Consider the following 22958-nt stretch of genomic DNA (forward strand, 5'->3'; position numbering starts at 1 on the left):
CACCAGACACCGACTGTTTTTTTGCATTCCCAGTCATGTGAAAACCATAGATTAGGGCCTAATAATTTTTTCAGTTGAATGATTTCCTTATATGAACTGTAACTCAGTAAAATCTTTGAAATTGTTGCGTTTATAATTTTGTTCAGTGTAGTTAACCAATAGCTACCCGGACTATCTGCATTGACCCTTTTTGCACTAACTTTTTTGACTCATCACATATGCTGCTGTTACTGTTTATTATCTATCCTGTTGCCTAGTCACTTTATTCCTACCTATATGTACATATCTACCTCAATTACCTTGTACCCCATGCACATCGACTCGGTACTGGTACCCTGTGTATATAGCCAAGTTATCGTTACTCATTGTGTATCTATTCCTTGTGTTCATATTTTTATATTATTTATCTTTTTTTCTCTCTGGATTTCACTGTTAGTCTCCACCTCTTGTGTACAAAGCATGTGACAAATACAAATTTGATTTGAACTCTAACACAAACCAGCTGCTGCTAACTGCTCTCTCTATGCCCATGTGGATTCAGATTCTGTGTAAATGCCTCTCTCTTTGTTTTCTTTTTCCCCTCTCTCTCTCTCTGTCTCTGTCTCCCTCTCTCGCCTCTGTCTGTTTCTCTCTCTCTCTCTGTCACCTGTCATGATTGGAATAAATATGGTACAGACCTGGGGACCTGCAGACAAGGCGAGACGGAGAGAGACAATGTTTATTTGTAAATGATCATGCATAAAACATTTCCTTGGTGCGGAAGATTATCCCATGTTTGATTACTTGACCTATCTTAAAATGTCAAGTGTCAGGAGACCCTGAGTAGATCATCCCAGACTTTCAAGTGCAATGAATAAATGATTACTGCTGTGGCCACGTTAGAATGTGTGTGTATGTTTGAAAAGTACTCCGGTAATAACGCTAACTCTCTTAATTAGCCAACCAATGAGTCAACAAATAGGTGAAAATGGACCAGATGGCTTCCATAAAGCTTTAAATGGGGCCTATTTCACAGTAAACATCCCCAACTCTCTCTGACGCCCGCTGTGGCCCTCCAACTAAACACAACACCGACATAGCAGTCAACTGTGACATTTTGGTGGGAGTATTTTGATAGACTTGTTCCTTTAGAGAGGACGGGAGGGTAGAGGCGAGGATGAGTGTTGCCGGTCACTCATCCTTTTTCTCGTCAAAAAAGGAATTGTATGTGAGAGAGCAATCATACATGTACCGCGTATATATATATATATATTGCATAGTTTTGACTTGTGGCACACATTTAATGGTGATTTTTTTTGTTGCTTACTGCTTATGTAAGCAAAGGGGTACATGTATGGAAAAGGTCTGTGTGGTTGCAGGCGTAGGGAGATAAAACAGGGCTTGTGTCCGAAATGAGATGCCTGTGGATAGAAGCTGTTTGGCAAGACTGCCAAGGTATAATATGGGTGGGTTCACTGTAGGCTGTTGACTACCAGGGTGGTCTACTACATTATGCCCTGTTATGGCTGTGCTTGTACCGCCCAACTGTTGTTCTAGGACTCACTGTCAGTCCCCTAATTCCCCAACCCCCTGCTCTATATTTATGGTAGGAGAGGAATATGGAGGGGAATATGATTCATTCAATGGGAACAATATTGTTATGATTTGTTATTCAAACACAGATGTAACTCCGAATAAGTTTTTCTAGGAATCAGCCAGGGAAACAGTGAGAGCTCTGCTGTAATTATGCCCAGAATTGTAACACATTTGGTGGGTGGCACCCTGGGAGGTAAACCAGACGCATGTCCAGCGTGGGTGTGAAAAAGGGAAAACGACAACTGTGTGTGTGTGTATTTATGTTTTATTGCATTCAATTCTGTGCAGAAACTGTTACATTTGTTTAGCTGCCACACTCCATGGTTCAGTAGAGGATAATTTATTTGTTTATATTGGATTTTGTTGAGGCTTCACGAAGAGCTCCTCGTCAAAATAAATTCCACTGGCATCCTCACCACTAACCTCTGGCTTCCAGTCAAACAACACGGCCTCTTGTCTCCCATTATAAGTGACCTTAAAATGTGAAATAAACAAGGCTAAAAACAATCTGGTTTTGGTCATGGTATTCGACTGAGTTAAAGGTTATTTTCTCAGGCCACAAACTACAGTACTTATAAATGTCTTTATTTTTATGTACATCACCTGGAAATAAAATGTTCCACCTAAAGCTATCTGGATGACAATCGCAAACTGCAATTACAACACACTGTGCATTTTATATCTCTCTTTATTGGGAATTTACACAGACCATGAGTTGAACTGCCCACCTGCTATGTTCTTCTCCTCAGGATTATAGAGCAGCATGCCGATGAAATCTTCTCCCGTCATCTCTCAGTCCTGGATCAGTCCTGAGGGATGAGAACAGATAACATAAGGCTTGATCAACTCCTCACATTCCCACACAACCTTCCCTCAACACCTTGCCTTGGCCGTGTGTTTTGGGTCATTGTCATGCTGGAATACCCATCCACGACCCATTTTTAATGCCCTGGCTGAGGGAAGGAGGTTCTCACCCAAGATTTGATGGTACATGGCCCCGTCCATCATCCCTTTGATGCAGTGAAGTTGTCCTGTCCCCTTAACAGAAAAACACCACCAAAGCATAATGTTTCCACCTCCATGTTTGACAGTGGGGATGGTGTTCTTGGGGTCATAGGCAGCATTCCTCCTCCTCCAAACACGGCGAGTTGAGTTGATGCCAAAGAGCTCCATTTTGGTCTCATCTGACCACAACACTTTCACCCAGTTGTCCTCTGAATCATTCAGATGTTCATTGGCAAACTTCAGACGGGCATGTATATGTGCTTTCTTGAGCAGGGGGACCTTGCGGGCGCTGCAGGATTTCAGTCCTTCACGGCGTAGTGTGTTACCAATAGTTTTCTTGGTGACAATAGTCCCAGCTGCCTTGACATCATTGACAAGATCCTCCCGTGTAGTTCTGGGCTGATTCCTCACCGTTCTCATGATCATTGCAACTCCACGAGGTGAGATCTTGCATGGAGCCCCAGGCCGAGGGAGATTGACAGTTATTTTGTGTTTCTTCCATTTGCGAATAATCGCACCAACTGTTGTCACCTTCTCACCAAGCTGCTTGGCGATGGTCTTGTAGCCCATTTCAGCCTTGTGTAGGTCTACAATCGTGTCCCTGACATCCTTGGAGAGCTCTTTGGTCTTGGCCATGGTGGAGAGTTTGTAATCTGATTGATTGCTTCTGTGGACAGGTGTCTTTTATACAGGTAACAAGCTGAGATTAGGAGCACTCCCTTTAAGAGTGTGCTCCTAATCTCAGCTCGTTACCTGTATAAAAGACACCTGGGAGCCAGAAATCTTTCTGATTGAGAGGGGGTCAAATACTTATGTCCCTCATTAAAATGCAAATCAATTTATAACATTTTTTACGTGTTTTTCAGGATTTTTTTGTTGTTATTCTGTCTTTCACTGTTCAAATAAACCTACCATTAAAATTATAGACTGATCATTTCTTTGTCAGTGGGCAAACGTACAAAATCAGCAGGGGATCAAATACTTTTTTTCCCTCACTGTAGGCTACAGTACCACCTGGCCTCCTAGGATCCCGTGGGCTGTGTGCTGTTCATACATTCACCTAACCCAGACAGACTCTTTGGATGTAATTGTAAACTGATGTGAATGACACTACAGATCTCTCCCAATGTGTTTAAGCGTAATGAAACACATCTTCAGTTTTTTTATTTTTTTATTTCACCTTTATTTAACCAGGTAGGCAAGTTGAGAACATGTTCTCATTTACAACTGCGACCTGGCCAAGATAAAGCAAAGCAGTTTGACACATAAAACAACACAGAGTTACAAATGGAATAAACAAACATACAGTCAATAATACAGTAGAAAAGTCTACATACAGTGTGTGCAAATGAGGTAGGATAAGGGAGGTAAGGCAATAAATAGGCCATGGTGGCGAAGTAATTATAATATAGCAATTAAACACTGGAATGGTAGATGTGCAGAAGATGAATGTGCAAGTAGAGATACTGGGGTGCAAAGGAGCAAGATAAATAAATAAATACAGTAGGGGATGAGGTAGTTGATGGGCTATTTACAGATGTACAGGTGCAGTGATCTGTGAGCTGCTCTGACAGCTGGTGCTTAAAGCTAGTGAGGGAGATATGAGTCTCCAGCTTCAGTGATTTTTGCAGTTCGTTCCAGTCATTGGCAGCAGAGAACTGGAAGGAAAGGCGGCCAAAGAAAGAATTGGCTTTGGGGGTGACCAGTGAGATATACCTGCTGGAGTGCGTGCTATGGGTGGATGCTGCTATGGTGACCAGTGAGCTGAGATAAGGCGGGGCTTTACCTAGCAGAGACTTGTAGATGACGTGGAGCCAGTGGGTTTGGCGACGAGTATGAAGCGAAGGCCAGCCAACGAGAGCGTACAGGTTGCAGTGGTGGGTAGTATAGGGGGCTTTGGTGACAAAACGGATGGCACTGTGACAGACTGCATCCAATTTGTTGAGTAGAGTGTTGGAGGCTATTTTGTAAATTACATCGCCGAAGTCGAGGTTCGGTAGGATGGTCAGTTTTACGAGGGCATGTTTGGCAGCATGAGTGTTGGATGCTTTGTTGCAAAATAGGAAGCCGATTCTAGATTTAATTTTGGATTGGACATGCTTAATGTGAGTCTGGAAGGAGAGTTTACAGTCTAACCAGACACCTAGGTATTTGTAGTTGTCCACATATTCTAAGTCAGAACCGTCCAGAGTAGTGATGCTGGACGGGCGGGCAGGTGCGGGCAGCGATCGGTTGAAGAGCATGCATTTAGTTTTACTTGCATTTAAGAGCAGTTAGAGGCCACGGAAGGAGAGTTGTATGGCATTGAAACTCATCTGGAGGTTAGTTAACACAGTGTCCAAAGAAGGGCCAGTGGTATACAGAATCGTGTCGTCTGCGTAGAGGTGGATCAGAGAATCACCAGCAGCAAGAGCGACATCATTAATGTATACAGAGAAGAGAGTCGGCCCGAGATTTGAACCCTGTGGCACCTCCATAGAGATTGCCAGAGGTCTGGACAGCAGGCCCTCCGAGTTGACACACTGAACTCTCTCAGAGAAGTAGTTGGTGAACCAGGTGAGGCAATCATTTGAGAAACCAAGGCTGTTGAGTCTGCCCATAAGAATGTGGTGATTGACAAAGTCGAAAGCCTTGGCCAGGTCGATGAATACGGCTGCACAGTAATGTCTCTGGATATCAGTATTGATACCCAGGAGAGATGGATTAGATGGATTACAATTCTGGCCCAGAGAGTGAGTGCAGCTCATCCCTCCACCCCCCCACATTGAGGCCCCAACCATTGACAGTATAAAAGGGCCCAACCCTGAGGCCTTAAACTATGGGGATGACATCATGGCGAAGGCCAGGAAACCCCCATAGTGGGACAACTGAGAGGGGCAAGACCTCTTTCTAAATGGTGTGGAGTTAATGGGCCTACAGACAAGGACAGGCAGTGTTGGGGATATGAGCACACTGCTCCCATGTCTAATGGTTCATTTGCACATCTCATCTCCTACTTTAGCATGGCCATGGGTTTGGGGACTGGGGGACTCTTCAGCGTGGGTAACTAGGGAAGAACTGGAACAAGGAGGCCAAAAACTGAGATGAGGTAATTGGGGGTTTATTGAGATTCCGTGACTTAATCTGTTCCTCTACTGACATTGTTGTCGCAATAAAGAACGGAACCGCAAACCCAAGTATGAATAATTATGAGAACTATTAAAGAATCAATGGTTTAATATGTTGTGTCCTAAGCAATAAACTCAATAACTGGGTTTCCGGGATATGTCAAAACACCACTCCCCTTGTGCTTGAAGAGCCTAGTTTAGGTCCGCGTTAGCTAAACAAGGTTTATGTGACCCGAAAAGAAACTCAGCTGCTTATAACTTTGAAAATATTCTCTCCCCTGCACAGGAAATTGTCTTTTGACTCATCAAACATACCCAGTTACCAGTTTTGATAGGGCTACCCTGTCTGGGGAAATGGTGCATGTGAAAATATCTCATTGAGTGTAGTTGACAGAAAAGTCACCAAGGGCATTGCATAAGAGACTCCTATTGTAAGTCACATAGAAAAGTATTCCAATGTCACTGGTAACTGGTCCCTGTGGAGATGAACTAGCTTGTCTTGGACACAGAGGTCAAACAGACATGGCTAGTGTCTAAATAGACTGTGGGGAATACCCAGTTTTGATGTTCTTCCACTTATTAAGTAGGAATGATGCCCTCAGAACTTTCACAGGCTTTCCAGTCATACATGGGGAGAAACAACTACAGTAGACTTATTGGGACTGGGAACTAAAGCAACAAAAAGACAAATCTTATTTTTTTGCTTGAGATGATGAATATCACGTTTTTGAAATGTCCCTTTAACATTTTCTCCATATGAGCTAAGACTAGGATCCACTTTTAGTTTTACAATGGGTGGATACACAATCAAAATATTAGACTGAAGAGACACTGGACTCATCTGCCAGGAACTTCTATTTCCGAAGTCAGGACACACTAGGGATATGGAAATGGGAGCGCCTGAGTCTGACCTCCTGCTGCAATGACACTGAAAAACATTTATTCCTATAAATTACCAATGTCTCCCCTCTCACATGACAACCTATATGGTGATTTGATTTCACAGTTGGAGAACACATCATCGACTAAGGTCTAGGGCAGTGTAGCTGTCAGTAGAAAGACAGTGGTGGCTGTACTGTACTATACTGTCAGGTTCTAGCTGCTTCTGTTCAACAGCCGTTTCACCTGGCCAACGTCAAAGACATGGATGGCGACAGGTTTGTAAGTGGAACCAGACAACAGGAGCTCTACCACATGAAGCCTCCTCTCCTGGAATCAGTCCAACATGCAGCTCACCGGGTACAAGGTGGAGACAGACAAAATCTAGATATATGAATTCCTTCTTCAGCTGTTCTCCTTAAAAAGTCCTCAAATGAGGTATGGAGCAGTGATAAAAGCATCACCAAGGAGCCCCAAATGCACTCGATAATGCTAAGCTTCCTTCTCACTCACACACATGTGACCTTTAAAGCATTATCTTGGAGGATTATTGAATTACTACCATAGGCTGCAAGACCAATGCATATAGATACAATGGTTAAGTTTTGCTGCCCAACAACTGAAAAACTTTCCATAGACTATTATCCAGAATGTCTCTGAATCATATTCTGTACACCTGTTGGTAAAGTTTTTTTTGTTACTATGACAATACTGAAACTTACCCCCTCACCAACCACAAACAAATCCTGCGACTTAGCTCATTGTGCCCGTGGCAACAGTAAAGTGGGTTGTCAGCCCTGTAAATCCCTGGGTGTGGATAAAGACTAAGAGAAACACATTAGAAAATGGGCTGACAATCAGAACACCACAGAAACATTCCCTCAAAGTCTATGATGGTGGTCAAAATCTTGGACATCTTCGGAGAGCAGGTAAGAATGGTTTGGAAAACGTTATTGTTGTGGTGGGAATGTTGGAAGGCTCTGTGTTAGAAATTGTCCCTAAAGGCTTGTGTGAGAAACACCCACATATGGTTTCTCTTAGATTGTTGACAGAGACGCTTCTTTCCCAATGCACTAAAACAATATATAAGTACTGAATCCATTCCAGAATGACAATCCTTCTTTTTTCGTAATAATGTCTTGGGTGGGAAATATGTTTACAAAAAAAGCAGAAGTTCAAAGGATTTGGGAGATGAATTGGTCACGGGTCAAACTGTACCTACTGCATTGAGATATTCCCATCTAGTTAGATTGACACCAGTCCTCTAATCAAAATGACAATCCAGTTCCATCCACCGTGATCCTCTAATCAGGGCCTGCTCTGTAAACTCAACTCACCACTGCTTATTATCATCACTGAAACCTCAGCCAAACATTTACTCTTCAGCTGTAATAGGCCTGATTACTGCCCACTGTCATTCTCACAAACAAAAAAGAAAGACGATAGACAGACCACTGTTTATAGTACTGCTTCCAGTGACAGGATCATTGTATACTTAAATGTATATGCATATAAATGTGTAAATTGATCTGTGATATGTAAGTGTTGGATTGTTTCTATTGTGATATTACATTGATGTGTGTGTTTGTTATGTTGGGTGTACTGTATGTGTCTGTGGGGTAACTTTTATTATGCTTTCTTGGCCTGAGATCACTTCTAAAAGTGATGTCAATCTCAGTGACCTCGCTAACATGACCAAGTATTTTTCATAAAATGGGTACTGTTTAAGACATTGTGTAAATCTACTTTATTGCCTCTGCAAAACTCAAAAAGGCAAACATTTTCCTGATGTTTTTGATACATTTTTACATTTACTGTTTATTGAAGTTTCATAACTATTATTCAATCATATGGAATTCCTTGGTGCCTGACAGGACGAAATGGTGAGGGTGTGAGGGGAAATGTGTGCAGAAATTGAACATTACTTTCATGGCATGATACCCTAATGAAAGACTAATGATGATTCACTCAATTTCCCTGATTGCCCGCGCTCCTGCTGCTGTTTCCTAAACTCAATGTTCCACTAGCCCATAAAATAATAAATCACGAAGTAGCTATGCATCTGCAATCATCATCGGCATCAAACACAAGTAGTATATACCAATGCAAAGCCATCACATTCATTCCTATGCGAAGACTCAATAACACATTGAAGCCAAATGAAGTTGGTTAAGATACTCCGAGTCAATATACACAAGGAATTCCCCTCGATCACCCATTGAAAAAGAGCCAACTTCGTCGTCAATGTTTAATTATACAGAAATCACAAAACATGCAGAAAAGCTGCTGTGTTGTTCAATGTACATGTAACCAGGTCAAAAGTCCCAACCTGCAGTCCGCAATGCTCCCATGTAGGGAAATAGACCCTGCAAGAAGAGCCCTGTGGCTTCAGGCTATTCATCATGTGAAATATGGGTCCCGGTGTCCAAGTAGGCTAAACGTAGCGATGTGTGTGGAAAACATTTAAATTACAGGTAATACATTTAACTTGTTTAGTATAGTCAATTTGTAACGCCACCCACTAGTTGTAGCTGTATAGTCCGTCTGTTTGTTGTTGGTCTTGGCTAGCTTAATGTTCCGGTAGGTAGTTATCTAGCACTCACTCACATGGCTGCTAGCACCATCATGAAAAACGGCATGAGGGAAGCCGTACAATATTACGTTTTTCTATGTAGCGAAAACGCTCTGGAACAGGCAATGATGAAAAGTCATCTTTAGACGTTGTACTTCTCTTAAATGTAATTGACTAAAACTAGCAGACAACAAGAAAATAGCGTTAGAAAAGGGTGACGTTTTTTGCAGTGAGCCAATGGGATAACCTAAGTAACCACAGGTAGTTTACGCCATAGGTGGGCAGGGCTGCGACCTTCTACCTAATAGACGCGTTTCCAGTACACGACACACTGATGCGCGCAACTATTGGCAGCAGTAAAAAGCCATCGGCATCTGCGTCCATTCAACATAGCCTAGATTTAAGTTTTTATTACTTCTAAACAAAATAACCTTTTGGGGTTCTCATACGTTTACAATGATGTTTTGATTGTTGCTTGAACATACGCTTACATTGATGTTTTGATTCTTGCTTGAGATTATAAGATTATGTTTGGTTGTGATTTTTGCAAAATAACTATTTTGGATGCAGCAGCTGTTAGCTAGAATGCTAAAAGCTCATTGATATAGGCTGTAGCAAAAGCTAGCCAAAGAGCCATTTTACTGGTTGAAGTTGAACTGGTTTTTAAAAGTATAATGCAGTTGATTTGCAATGATGACACAAGCATTATGTTGGGCAGGACATTCATACGAGCCTTAAAATCCAATTATAATCCAAAAGTACTGTGAAATGAACTCATAAGCAAAATGTAAATATTGTTATTTTTTTGCTGGCGTTCTATAATAACCCCCCCTTGTTCTGCTACCAACTTGCCCACATCGCCCTTGTGTGACAATGTTTGCAAACACAGAAAGAGGTATATAGGTCGTTATCCATATAATTAGGAATTAGACTACTAGAATGATCATGAACCTTCTTATTATGGTCTAAAGGTCAGCGATGTTTGTCAACCATGATTTGCCAGTGCTGTGATAACATATTGGCTGTGTTGGAATACCCATACTAACATACTGTATACTAGATACTTAATGAGTATATACTACATACTATTAGTTCATTTTAGTATACTGTAAACGAACGGTATCCTTTCAGTTGAGTGTACTAGCGCTTCGCCTGTCTACTGGAAGTTGATGCTGTTATGCAACCTCTTGCTAGCTTGTTAGCATAACAAATGACTAGCTAGACATTTTACGATTTCGGGTGTGTTTGTAAATTCAATCTGGAATGCCAGAGTGCGTTCATAAATCCAGAGCGTTCGCGCTCGTAGCGTCCAGAGCACACATTGGACGCTCTGGCCAAGGTGTAGGGTTGATCCGAGCGTTCTGACTTCACAATGGCAGTCAAGCACCCAAGCTAACTGGCTAACGTTGGCTAGCTACTCCCTGATACAAATGAGAGAACACCTCACTCTGACCATTTTACTCGCCCTAGCAGAGCTGGTTAGGCTGTTTACATGGTATCTAGAGCATTTGTGACTAACTGTGCTGCTGGCAACAATTTAATTATACTTTTTTTGCCACTGCTTTGCCACTGCTTTTTTTGCCGACGTTTACTGACACCGGCCGTTGAGCGTTTGTAAATTCATCAGTTATTTTGCACTCCTGCACACTCAGACTAGATTGCTTTGAAATCGGAGTAGATAGTCAGGATTAACGATGTCCATTGAGAACGCACAACGACTATACTACTTAGCTAAGAATGACGTGAATAATCAAGTCAATAAATGTTGAGTAGTTAGTTAAATAGCATATAGTTAATATACTGCCTGGCAAGTTCAATGTATTAGTAGCCAACTAACATTAGGTAGCTAGCTAACATACCGTTACATACTGCTGTAATGATATGCTATGCGGTTTGTAAGGATAGCGTAGCTAACACATTGTCAGCCAACATAATGTGTAACTTATTTGAAAAGTCATTACCCAATTACATTGCTCAACATTTTCTTAACATTTGTCATAATTAGTTAAAGCAATGAATTTGTATCTGCTCTCATTGGACTCCGTCTGCATATTTTCTGCCATTTTCTTCAAATCTGAAAACGTTGTGAAGCCACGCCCATTTTCTGAAGAATTGCATTATGGGCCCTAAAAGTACGGAAATAGTGTTCACTGCTTGTATACTTTGTATTTTGGTGAATTTAGTATGACATCTGGGAACTTTTGGCATAATAACTATATCCATACTATGACCAATAATCATGCTACATACTCAATTTACTTCACAAATAGTATGGTTAGTGCAGTTAGTATGAGTATTCAAACACAGCTAACGTGTAAAATAATGAATGTGAAGAATTGATCTGCACTGTATATGTGTTAGCTAGCTAGCCAGCCCATTTAAGAGGAATGATTCGAATAATTGTTTTAATTAACTGGCAATATCCATTCAAACAATGCAGTCAATCCACAGCCATACACTGGATGAAATCATTTGATGATAGGACATTTATGGTCTGTTTACATATATTTTAGAGGCTATTTATACAGAACATTTGTATAAAACCTGTATAAACTGTATTTATAATTATCTGACAATATTTTAGGGTGACTATAATTCCATTACACAATTTCTGACATCACATGCCTTACTTTTATTTTCCTGCATAAGTAACAGCAGGAAATGTATCACCTATGCCTCTACTGCCATTCATTCCAAATAGGCTGATTTTGGATTTCTCCCTGACCAAGATGGCTTCCATTTTGGCCCCATTACGGAACTTTGAGGTTTTATGACACAGTCCCTCCAGTCATTGAATAGGATCTCTATGTCACTATCAATAAACATCACAATAAGGTGCAGAGCGTTCATTTTGCCTGCTGGGGGGCAAGGAGACCACCAGCTCCGCTAAAACTATTGACAACTGCGTGCTGTTTACAAGGCATTGTTAAATAAAAGTTAACTATTTGGTTGTGATGCCTTGTTCATGTGCTAGTCGGAACATGGACATTTCCGACTTGCTAACTGGTTGTAGTTATACAGGTGCCACGTTCAACGAGTCAGCAAGTCGGACATTTCTGAGTTTCCTAGTTCTGACTAGAATGTGAATGGGGCATACAATCATCACCTCTTGAAAATTATAGTCAGAACTACACATTTCGATTATTCCATGCAAAAAATTGCTTAATGCCAGGGCTCTTATGAGATGTTTGATTTCATTTTCACTTGCATTAATGTCAGCAGGGTTGGGTGGGTTACTTTCTAAATGTAATCCGTTACAGTTACAAGTTACATGTCCACAATTGTAATCAGTAACATAACTTTTGGAGTCCCCAAACTCAGCAACGTAATCTGATTACATTCAGTTACCTTTAGATGATTTTCCCCTTCGAAGGAATTAGAAGAAGACAAAAATGTATGTTACCAATTGAACCACATCTATTGCAGGATAAATCAATGTTAAAGTTTATATAGCTGGCCATATATGGATGTTACATTTTACTTTATGGGTTGGTTATGTAGACTTCTTCTAACCCATCACTTTCTACTACATATAATAATACGATTAAATTATATCTTTACATTAAAAACCAAAGTCTATCAGAATTCCAGTCATTCCAATAAATGTTACAACTTGATCTTCAAGAAAAGGACTTGGAAATATGGAAGTATAGATTAGCCAAATTGGTTTACCTGAGCATAACCCCAAAACTATTAGCCAGCCCTACTCTGTTGTTTATGATTTTGTTGTCATGGAGGATTCGAATTGGGGGAAAAATGCTGCGCTCATGGAATGGCATGCTTTGAGCACTAGTGGAAAGTCCTATTTTCATGTGAAAAATGAATTCCATATGCTGCATTTGCTATAGGCGTATTGTTTAACTTTTGTTGGTGAAGCTTTGATATCTTGATAATATGCAGCTGTTTAAAGGGCAAATCCACAGATGAAACAATAACAAAATGGACGCCCCGCCTGTTTTAGTAAAAAGCTGAGGGATGGGCCTGGAGAAATGTAACCACTCTCAGATTAATAGACAGAGCTATGGATGCAAGGACTGACCATCCATGATATAACAATTATTGTTTTAACTATGTTATGAGGCTATACAGTGTTTGTTTACATTTAAAATGTTTACAAACATTGGAGAAAAACAAGCGTATAATTTGGGTTCTCATGGAGTCTGACAGTTCAACTAAGCTCATGAGGCATTTATAAGTTATATTCTTCAAGAATCAATGGATATACACAGTTGAAGTCAGAAGTTTACATACACTTAGGTTGGAGTCATTAAAACTCGTTTTCAACCACTCCACAAATTTCTTGTTAACAAAGTATAGTTTTGGCAAGTCGGTTAGGACATCTACTTTGTGCATGACACAAGTATCTTTTCCAACAATTGTTTACAGACAGATTATTTCACATAAATTCACTGTATCACAATTTCAGTGGGTCAGAAGTTTACATACACTAAGTTGACTGTGCCTTTAAACGGTTTGGAAAATTTCTGAAAATTATGTCATGGCTTTAGAAGCTTCTGATAGGCTAATTGACATCATTTGAGTCAATTATTTGGGTATTTCAAGGCCTACCTTCAAACTCAATGCCTCTTTGCTTGACATCATGGGAAAATCAAAAGAAATCAGCAAAGACCTCAGAAAAATCCTTGCAGACCTCCACAATTCTGGTTCATCCTTGGGAGCAATTTCCAAATGCCTGAAGGTACCACGTTCACCTGTACAAACAATAGTACGCAAGTATAAACACCATGGGACCACAAAGCCGTCATACCGCTCATGAAGAAGACACGTTCTGTCTCCTAGAGATGAATGTACTTTGGTGCGAAAAGTGCAAATCAATCCCAGAACAACAGCAAAGGACCTTGTGAAGATGCTGGAGGAAACAGGTACAAAAGTATCTATATCCACAGTAAAACGAGTCCTATATCGACATAACCTGAAAGGCCACTCAGCAAGGAAGAAGGCACTGCTCCAAAACTGCCATAAAAAAGCCAGACTACGGTTTGCAACTGCACATGGGGACAAAGGTTGTACTTTTTGGAGAAATGTCCTCTGGTCTGATGAAACAAAAATAGAACTGTTTGGCCATAATGACCATCGTTAAGTTTGGAGGAAAAAGGGGAGGCTTGCAAGCCGAAGAACACCATCCCAATGGTGAAGCACGGGGTGGCAGCATCATGTTGTGGGGGTGCTTTGCTGAAGGAGGGACTGGTGTACTTCACAAAATAGATGGCATCATGAGGAAGAAAATTATGTGGATATATTGAAGCAACATCTCAAGACATCAGTCAGGAAGTTAAAGCTTGGTCGTAAATGGATCTTCCAAATGGACAATGACCCCAAGCATACTTCCAAAGTTGTGGCAAAATGGCTTAAGGACAACAAAGTCAAGGTATTGGAGTGGCCATCACAAAGCCCTGACCTCAATCCTATAGAAATTTGTGGGCAAACCTGACTCAGTTACACCAGCTCTATCAGGAGGAATGGGACAAAATTCACCCAACTTATTGTGGGATGCTTGTGGAAGGCTACCCGAAACATTTGACACAATAATTTAAAGGCAATGCTACCAAATACTAATTGAGTGGATGTAAACTTCTGACCCACTGGGAATGTGATGAAAGAAATAAATCTGAAATAAATCATTCTCTCTACTATTATTCTGACATTTCACATTCTTAAAATAAAGTGGTGATCCTAACTGACCTAAAACAGGAATTTTTACTAGGATTAAATGTCAGGAATTGTGAAAAACTGAGTTTAAATGTATTTGGCTAAGGTGTATGTAAACTTCTGACTTCAACTATATATATATATATGTATGTATATATATATATATATATATATAAGTACCAGTCAAAAGTTTGGACACACCTACTCATTCAAGGGTTTTTCTTTATTTTTACTATTTTCTACTAATGAAGACATCAAAACTATGAAATAACACATATGGAATCATGTAGTAACCAAAAAAGTATTTTACACTTTTTTTATATTTGTGATTCTTGAAAGTAGCCACCATTTGCCTTAATGACAGCTTTGCACACTCTTGACATTCTCTCAACCAGCTTCATGAGGTAGTCACCTGGAATACATTTCAATTAACAAGTGTGCCTAAAAATGTATTTGTGGAATTTCTTTCCTTCCTAATGTGTTTGAGCCAATTAGTTGTGTTATGACAAGGTAGGGTCCCGTGTGGCTCTGTTGGTAGAGCATGGTGTTTGCAACGCCAGGGCTGTGGTTCGATTCCCACGGGGGACCAGTACGGAAAAAAAAATAATGCATTCACTACTGTAAGTCGCTCTGGATAAGAGCATCTGCTAAATTACTAAAATAAAAATGTAGGGGTGGTATACAGAATGTAGCCCTATTTGGTAAAAGACCAAGTCCATAATATGGCAAGAACAGCTTAAAAAGGCAAAGAGAAACGACAGTCCATCATTACTCTAAGAAATGAAGGTCAGTCAATCCGGAAAATTCCAAGAACTTTTACTTTTTTTTCAAGTGCAGTATGATGAAACTGGCTCTCATCAGGACCACCACAGGAAAGGAAGACCCAGAGTGACCGCTGCTGCAGAGGATAAGTTCATTAGAGTTAACTGCACCTCAGATTGCAGCACAAATAAATGCTTCACAGAGTTCAAGTAGCAGACGCATCTCAACATCAACTGTTCAGAGGAGACTGTGTGAATCAGGCCTTCATGGTCGAATTGCTACAAAGAAACCACTACTAAAGGACACCAATAAGAGGAAGACACTTGCTTGGGCCAAGAAACATGAGCAATGAACATTAGACCTGAGGAAATCTGTCCGTTGGTCTGATGAGTCCAAATGTGAGACTTATGGTTCCAACCGGTATGTCTTTGTGAGACGCAGAGTAGGTGAACAGATGATCTCTGAATGTGTGGTTCCAACATGGAGGAGGAGATGTGATGGTGTGGGGGTGCTTTGCTGGTGACACTGTCAGTGATTTATTTAGAATTCAAGGCACACTTAACCAGCATGGCTCCCACAGCATTCTGCAGCAATACGCCATCCCATCTGGTTTGTGCTTAGTGGGACTATCATTTGTTTTTCAACAGGAAAACATACCTCCAGGCTGTGTAAGTCTATTTGGCCAAGAAAGAGAGTGATGGAGTGCTGCATCAGATGCCTTGGCCTCCACAATCACCTGACCTCAACCCAATTGAGATGGTTTGGGATGAGTTGTACCGCAGAGTGAAGGAAAAGCAGCCAACAAGTGCTTAGCATGTGGGAACTCCTTCAAGACTGTTGGATAAGCATTCCAGGCGAAGCTGGTTGAGAGAATGCCAAGAGTGTGCAAAGCTGTCATCAAGGCAAAGGGTGACTACTTTGAAGAATCAAAAATCTAAAATGTTTTAATTTGTTTTACACTTTTTTGGTTACTACATGATTCCATATGTGTTACTTCATTAGTTTTGATGTCTTCACTATTATTCTACAATGTAGAAAATAGTAAAAATAAAGAAAAACCCTTGAATGAGTAGGTGTGTCCAATCTTTTGACTCGTACTATATATATAATTTACAAGTCCAAAAATTGATGTAGCAACTACAGATTGCCCCTTTAAGTCTATTAAAAGTGTGCGAGTTTGAACATGTGTCTATTAGGCCTATGGATAACAAAACATTATCAGCATGAATTAGATTGACCAATAAAAGCCCCAGTTTTATTCCATAGGCTGAGATCCGCTCTGTGCAGCTGTTGCAAGATCACATATTTCACTGGCTGTCCACTGGTTTCAAAAGCAATGTTTGATAGGCAGCTTAAACTTCTTGAAATCAACCATTATTGGGTTCAAATACACATTTAGATTTGTGAACAGCCATCTACAACAACCACAATCTGTAAGGTGCAAATAGCTAAACGAGAGAGCAGCAGTGTGATTCACATCAATGCGCTATGTAGATAACAATAATAAGTGATATCCGTATCACCGTAGACTACACCACTGCTGTCATCCTTACCTCCAAGCGTTTATTAAAGTTGGATAATCTTTGGATGCCGACAGCAGTTCTACCATTGGAAGACAACTTGGACTGTAGCCTAGAAAAGCCTATTCCTGCTCTTTTCCAGCGATCCATCAAACCCATTTTGTGTGACATCATAGTGTCCTCTGACATCTGGTCAGACTCGCTCAGGTGGAACAAACTTAAACTTGCTCCTTTTTTCAATGCTGATTTGAATGTCACTGAGAAAACAGAGAAGCCTAGTTACCGTGACTCAACGATCACGTGGAATTTGACTGCGGCCATGACCCGTGACTGCCGGTGTGGTGGTAATACGGTCACCATAGCAGCCCTAATGATGATAGTTAGTCCGACTGACAACTTTACCAGGAGGAAGTCTTGCCGATGTCAGGCTCTTTGCTAAAGCCTAATCTCTGATGAAGCAAGCTACATGGCACATGTTGTTTGCTTAGCTAGCTAGCTAGCTACATGCCAAATGAATAGGCTACCTTCATGTAGGCCTATCTGAAAAAACATGATCAAGCATACAGTTACTTGCTATATAACTCTGATGATAGAGCTACAGTGCCTTCACACTCTTAGAAAAAAGGGTTCCAAAAGGGTTCTTCCACTGTCCCCATAGGAGAACCCTTTCTTGTTCCAGGTAAAACCCTTTTTGGTTGCAGGTAGAACTATTTGGGGTTCCATGTAAAACCCTTTACATAGAGGTTTCTACATGGAACCCAAAAGAGTTCTACCTGCAACCAAAACGTTTTTTTTTACCTTTTTTTTACCTGGAACAAGAAAGGGTTCTCCTATGGGCACAGTGGAAGAACCCTTTTAGGTTCTAGATAACACCTTTATTTCCGAAGACTGCGAAAATTATTCCTACCCCTTGACTTGTTCCATATTGTGTTGTGTTACAGCCTGAATGCTAAATTGATTACATGGGGGGGTTCTCACCCATCTAAACACAATACCCCATAATGACAAATTGAAAACATGTTTTTAGATATTTTAACAAATGTATAGAAAATGAAATACAGAAATATCTCATTTATATAAGTATTCACAACCGCTGAGCCAATACATGTTAGAATCACCTTTGGCAACGATTACAGCTGTGAGTCTTTCTGGGTAAGTCTCTAAGAGCTTTGCACACCTGGATTGTACAATATTTGCACATTATTATTTTTTCAATTCTTCAAGCTCTGTCAATTTGGTTGTTGATCATTGCTAGACAGCCAATTTTAAGATTTTGCCTGTGCTTAGCTCTATTCTGTTTCAAGGCATCATAAAAAACAATGCACCCCCCCTCCCCAAAGTGAAAACTATTTTCACACGACCCTCCCCTTGTACTGTAAAATAAATTGAACACCCTGCCCTCATAGAATTAACTCAAAATAATGTTTAGACTACTTTTCTGTTATGGCACAGTTGATGACATGCAGGCCTACGGGCCAGAAGGTTGAGGGTTTGTCGACCAATTTTTTAAGTGACTAAGAATGCACAATAAAGTCGGAGACCAATTTCCATTGTGGTTCCTACATTTGCTGCAGCATACAGTATGCTACAGTAATTTAAGGACTGAATGCGCATCCAGTTTACACATCTCCATCTGGCTTTTGGGTGTCACCTTGTTTTTTTAACATAGCTACATCTATGGGCTTTTGTGTTTTTCTTTCGTGCGTAATGTGCGGTAGACTATATCATAGGCTACGTATTGGATAAAGGCAGACTCATTTGGTCTTTTTGGGGCTTGGGTTCATAAAATGCCTTTAATGTAGGGCTCATAAAATGTATTTAATGTATGGCTCATCAAGCTTCAGTAGCATCAGACTTGAATTTTCATGCCAATCAAATCTCTAATCAAATCCAGACATATTAATATGCATTATATGCTTTAGAATGACACTTCCGGTTTGGGCAGGAAATACTGGGTTATTGGGAAATATTCAAACCTAGTCTGTAGCTTATTCTTTAGATGTTTGGGGCTGCTGGTGAACCATGATGTGCAGGTATAATCACAGTGACACTGGACTAGCACACTTGCCAGAGTCTTTAGGGTGTCTTTAGGTTTCCATCCCATTGGCTACAGATTTTCATGCGAATATTAAAAAATCTGGAAAAAAACAATATACGCATTTCAGGGTTTCCTTTATGAAAAATTGGCACTGGACAACATGACATGGAAGATTCTAATTTTCCAAACATCCATATGCATTCAGATCCGAGTTGGTGCAGTCAGCTCCATCAATAAATGAGGGATATTGGCCTCAGACCCCTTCACTTTTTCCACATTTTGTTACATTACAGCCTTATTATAAAATGGATTAAATAAAAACATGTCCTCAATCTACACACAATACCCCATAATGATAAAGCGAAAACAGGTTTTTCGATTTTTTTTTGCTAATGTATTAAAAATGAAAAACATATTCCTTATTTACATAAGTATTCAGACCCTTTGCTATGAGACTTGAAATTGAGCTCAGGTGCATCCTGTTTCCATTGATCATCCTTGAGATGTTTCTACAACTTGATTGGAGTCCACCTGTAGTAAATTCAATTGATTGGGCATCATTTGGAAAGGCACACCTGTCTATATAAGATCCCACAGTTGACAGTGAGTCAGAGCAAAAACCAAGTCATGAGGTCAAAGGAATTGTCCATAGAGCTCAGGATCGAGGGAAAGATGAACGGAGCAAAGTACAGGGAGAGAACCTTGATGAAAACCTGCTCCAGAGTGCTCAGGACCTCAGACTGGGACGAAGGTTCACCTTCCAACAGGACAACGACCCTAAGCACACAGCCAAGACAAAGCAGGAGTGGCTTCAGGACAAGTCTCTGAATGTCCGTGAGTGGCCCAGCCAGAGCCTGGACTTGAACCCGACCAAACATCTCTGGAAAGGCCTGGCATGCTACGACACCGCCATGCATTTCTTTGTCAGATGGCTACCGCTTATTATACAGAAGGAGGCTAATTTGTACATTTGATCCAAATATTTTGTTTAAAGTTGCATTATAATATAGGAGTAACTGATAGGCCTGAAATATTCTTCACCTTAAATTCAACTGTCAGAGTCAATTGGAGCGCCAGTGCACACTGCCTTCATATAATAAATAGGCTTGCAGTAGCTGAAGCTTAATAAAATCCACACCTTCAAAACATCAAAATTAAGTCAAGCCATTGTTGATAGGCAAAATATAAGTGGCTATTATAGTTACATATACGCCGGGAGTCAGGAAGCAGGTGCAGATGGTGAGTTTAATAATGATAAATGCAGATAAAACAGAACGTGAATGAAAACCCTACTACCTAGTAACTAAATAAAGGGAGAGTAATCAAGGAAATAATGATGTCCAGGTGTGCGTAATGATGGTTGCCAGGGCCGGTGGATAGTAGACCGGCGACGGCAAGAGCAGGAGTAGGCATGACAGTACCCCCCAACACGTGGCTCCAGCCGCAGGATGGCCCCAAGGGCAAGGAGCGAGTCGATCCAAACGGCGGAGATTGAAATCCTGGATGATGTTGGGGTCCAGGATGTCCGCCACCGGGACCCAACAGCACTCCTCAGGACCATACACCTCCCAGTTCACCAGGTACTGGAGCTGACCCCCACGACGTCAGGAGTCCAGGAGGGACCTAACAGCATAGGCGGGGGTCCCCTCGAGGTCCAGGGGAGGTGGTGGGGTGTCGCGGGGGACAGCATCAGCCAGGGGACCAGGAACCACCGGCCACCGGTAGTTGGTGGGGAGTTGTAGACAATAAATTACTTAATTGACCCTCCGGAGGACCTTGAAGGGCCACAAAACCCGGGGGCTCAGCTTCTGGCAGGGGAGGCGTAGCGGGAAGTTCCTGGTGGAAGGCCAGAAGCGATCACCAGGATGGAACATGGGAGCCTCACTGCGGTGGTGGTCCACCTGATCCTTCTGATGGCAGACCCCTGCAGGGGCCTCGGTATGGCTCGAAGTCCATGGAGCCAGGGCTCCTGGAAGGGAGTCAGCCCGGTGGAGGAGTGACAAAGTGAGTTCTGGGCGTACTCCGCCCAGGGAATGAACCGAGCCTACTCCCCCTGTCGGTTCTGACAGTGACTCCTAAGGAACCTCCCCAGTTCCTGGTTGATCCTCTCCACCTGCGCCATTGGACTGAGGCTGGTACCCGGATGCGAGGCTGACCGTGGCCGCGTGCTTCTTCATAAAGGCTTTTCAGACCCGCAACATGATTTGGGGACCACGGTCGGAAACGATGTCCTCCGGAAGGCCATAGTGCCAGAAGACCTGCTGGAATAGTACCTCAGCGACCTGGAGAGCGGTGGGTAGACCAGAGAGAGGGATATAGAGAACGGCAGGACATAAAGAATCTGTCAACAACAACCATAGTGGTAAATCCATCAGAAAGGGGGAGATCAGTGACGAAGTCTATGGACAGATTGGGCCAAGGCAACTGAGGCATGGGAAGGGGGAAGGAGTTTCCCTGCTGGAGCGTGCCGAGGGAGTGTTGGTTTGGGCACATACGGAGCAGGAGTTGACATAGCGGGCAACCTCCCGTGCCAAGGTGGGCCACCAATACTTAGCAGAGAGATATTGAATGGTGCAGGTGATACCTGGGCATCCAGCGGCAAGGGTTGTGTGCCCAGGTCAGCAGCCGATCCCTTACCCCGTAGGGACGTAGGTGCGCTCTGGAGGGCAGGTATCAGGAGCGGTTCCCTCTCCAGAGACTGGCGGATGTCCACATCTATGTCCCAAAGCACGGGAGGAACAATTTCAGAGGGTGGAATGATGGGTGCACTCAGGATCGGAACCTCTCCCGAATTGTGGCGAGGCCATCGGCTTTGATATTCTTAGAACCTGGGCGATATGACAGGGTGAAGTTGAATCTAGTGAAGTAAAGGGCCCATCTTGATTGGCGCGGGTTCAGCCGACTCACCGTCCGTATGTACTCCAGGTTCCGATGGTCGGTGAGGATGAGGAATGGCTCCTTGGTGCCCTCCAGCCAGTGTTTCCCACTCTTCTAATTGCAAATTCACCGCCAGGAGCTCCCGGTCGCCAACATCCTAGTTCCTCTCTGCAGGAGGCAGTTTCTTTGAGATGTATGCACATGTATACAATTTCTGTGGGTTACCTTAGTGTTGGAACAGGATGGCTCCCACCCACACACTTCTGAGGTGTCCACGAAGGGCAGCGTATGATCTGTGTTTCAGCAAGGGGGCGGAGGTGAAAAGCCCCTTCAGTAGGCAGAAGGCCTCATCAGCTGCAGGACTTCACACCAACTTACGAGGACCACCCTTGAGGAGAGGCGATGGAGCTAAAGTTCGTAATGAAGTGGCGGTAGAAGTTGGCAAACCTCCAGAAACCGTTGGAGCCCCTTTATGGTGGTTGGGACTGGCCATGACCTAACTGCTTCAACCTTCCTTTCATTCATACTCAACCCCTGTGGGCTGATCCGGTACCTTAAGGAGACATTGACCTGATGGAACTCTGCTTTAACATAAAGGTAGTTATCCAGGAGGCATCTCAGGACTACTCAGACGCGAGAGATGTGATCCTCCAAGGTGGCCGAGTAGACCAGGATGTCGTTGGTATACACGACCACCTTGCACCCATCATGTCCCGGAACACCTCGTTCACGAAGGTCTGAAACACTGATGGAGCATTGGCTAGTCCATAAGGCATCACTAAGTACTTGTAGTGCCCAGACGCCGTGCTGAAGGTCGTTTTCCACTCATCCCCCTCTCAGATGCGGATAAGATTGTAGGTGCTCTGCAGGTCCAGCGTCGTAAAAGAACGAGCCCCACGGAGCTGTTCGATGGTGGCTAGTACAAACGGTAGAGGGTAGCGGTATTTAGTGGT

The 22958-nt window shown here is 42.2% G+C and overlaps 1 protein-coding gene and 1 long non-coding RNA gene across 3 annotated transcripts in view; one reads left to right on the forward strand and one right to left on the reverse strand.

Annotated features, from left to right (window-relative positions):
- Positions 1-1818: 1818 nt before the first annotated feature.
- On the reverse strand, positions 1819-2375 carry LOC115199621 (uncharacterized). Its single transcript, XR_003879391.1, has 2 exons — positions 2304-2375; positions 1819-2049 (listed from the first exon to the last, which is right to left on the reverse strand). It is a non-coding gene; the product is annotated as an uncharacterized LOC115199621 (long non-coding RNA).
- A 5060-nt stretch (positions 2376-7435) lies between these two features.
- Positions 7436-22958, forward strand: part of LOC115199936 (uncharacterized) — a 32642-nt gene continuing 17119 nt past the window's right edge. The window contains exon 1 of one of the 2 annotated variants that reach the window (XM_029762498.1): positions 7436-7495. The gene's annotated coding sequence lies outside the window, so the exon portion shown is untranslated. Of the gene's footprint in view, positions 7496-8840; positions 9041-22958 lie in introns of those variants that run through there. The other variant, XM_029762497.1, reaches the window with a different exon arrangement.

Source organism: Salmo trutta, chromosome 9, assembly GCF_901001165.1.
Source record: "Salmo trutta chromosome 9, fSalTru1.1, whole genome shotgun sequence".
In the NCBI taxonomy this organism is placed as follows: domain Eukaryota; kingdom Metazoa; phylum Chordata; class Actinopteri; order Salmoniformes; family Salmonidae; genus Salmo; species Salmo trutta.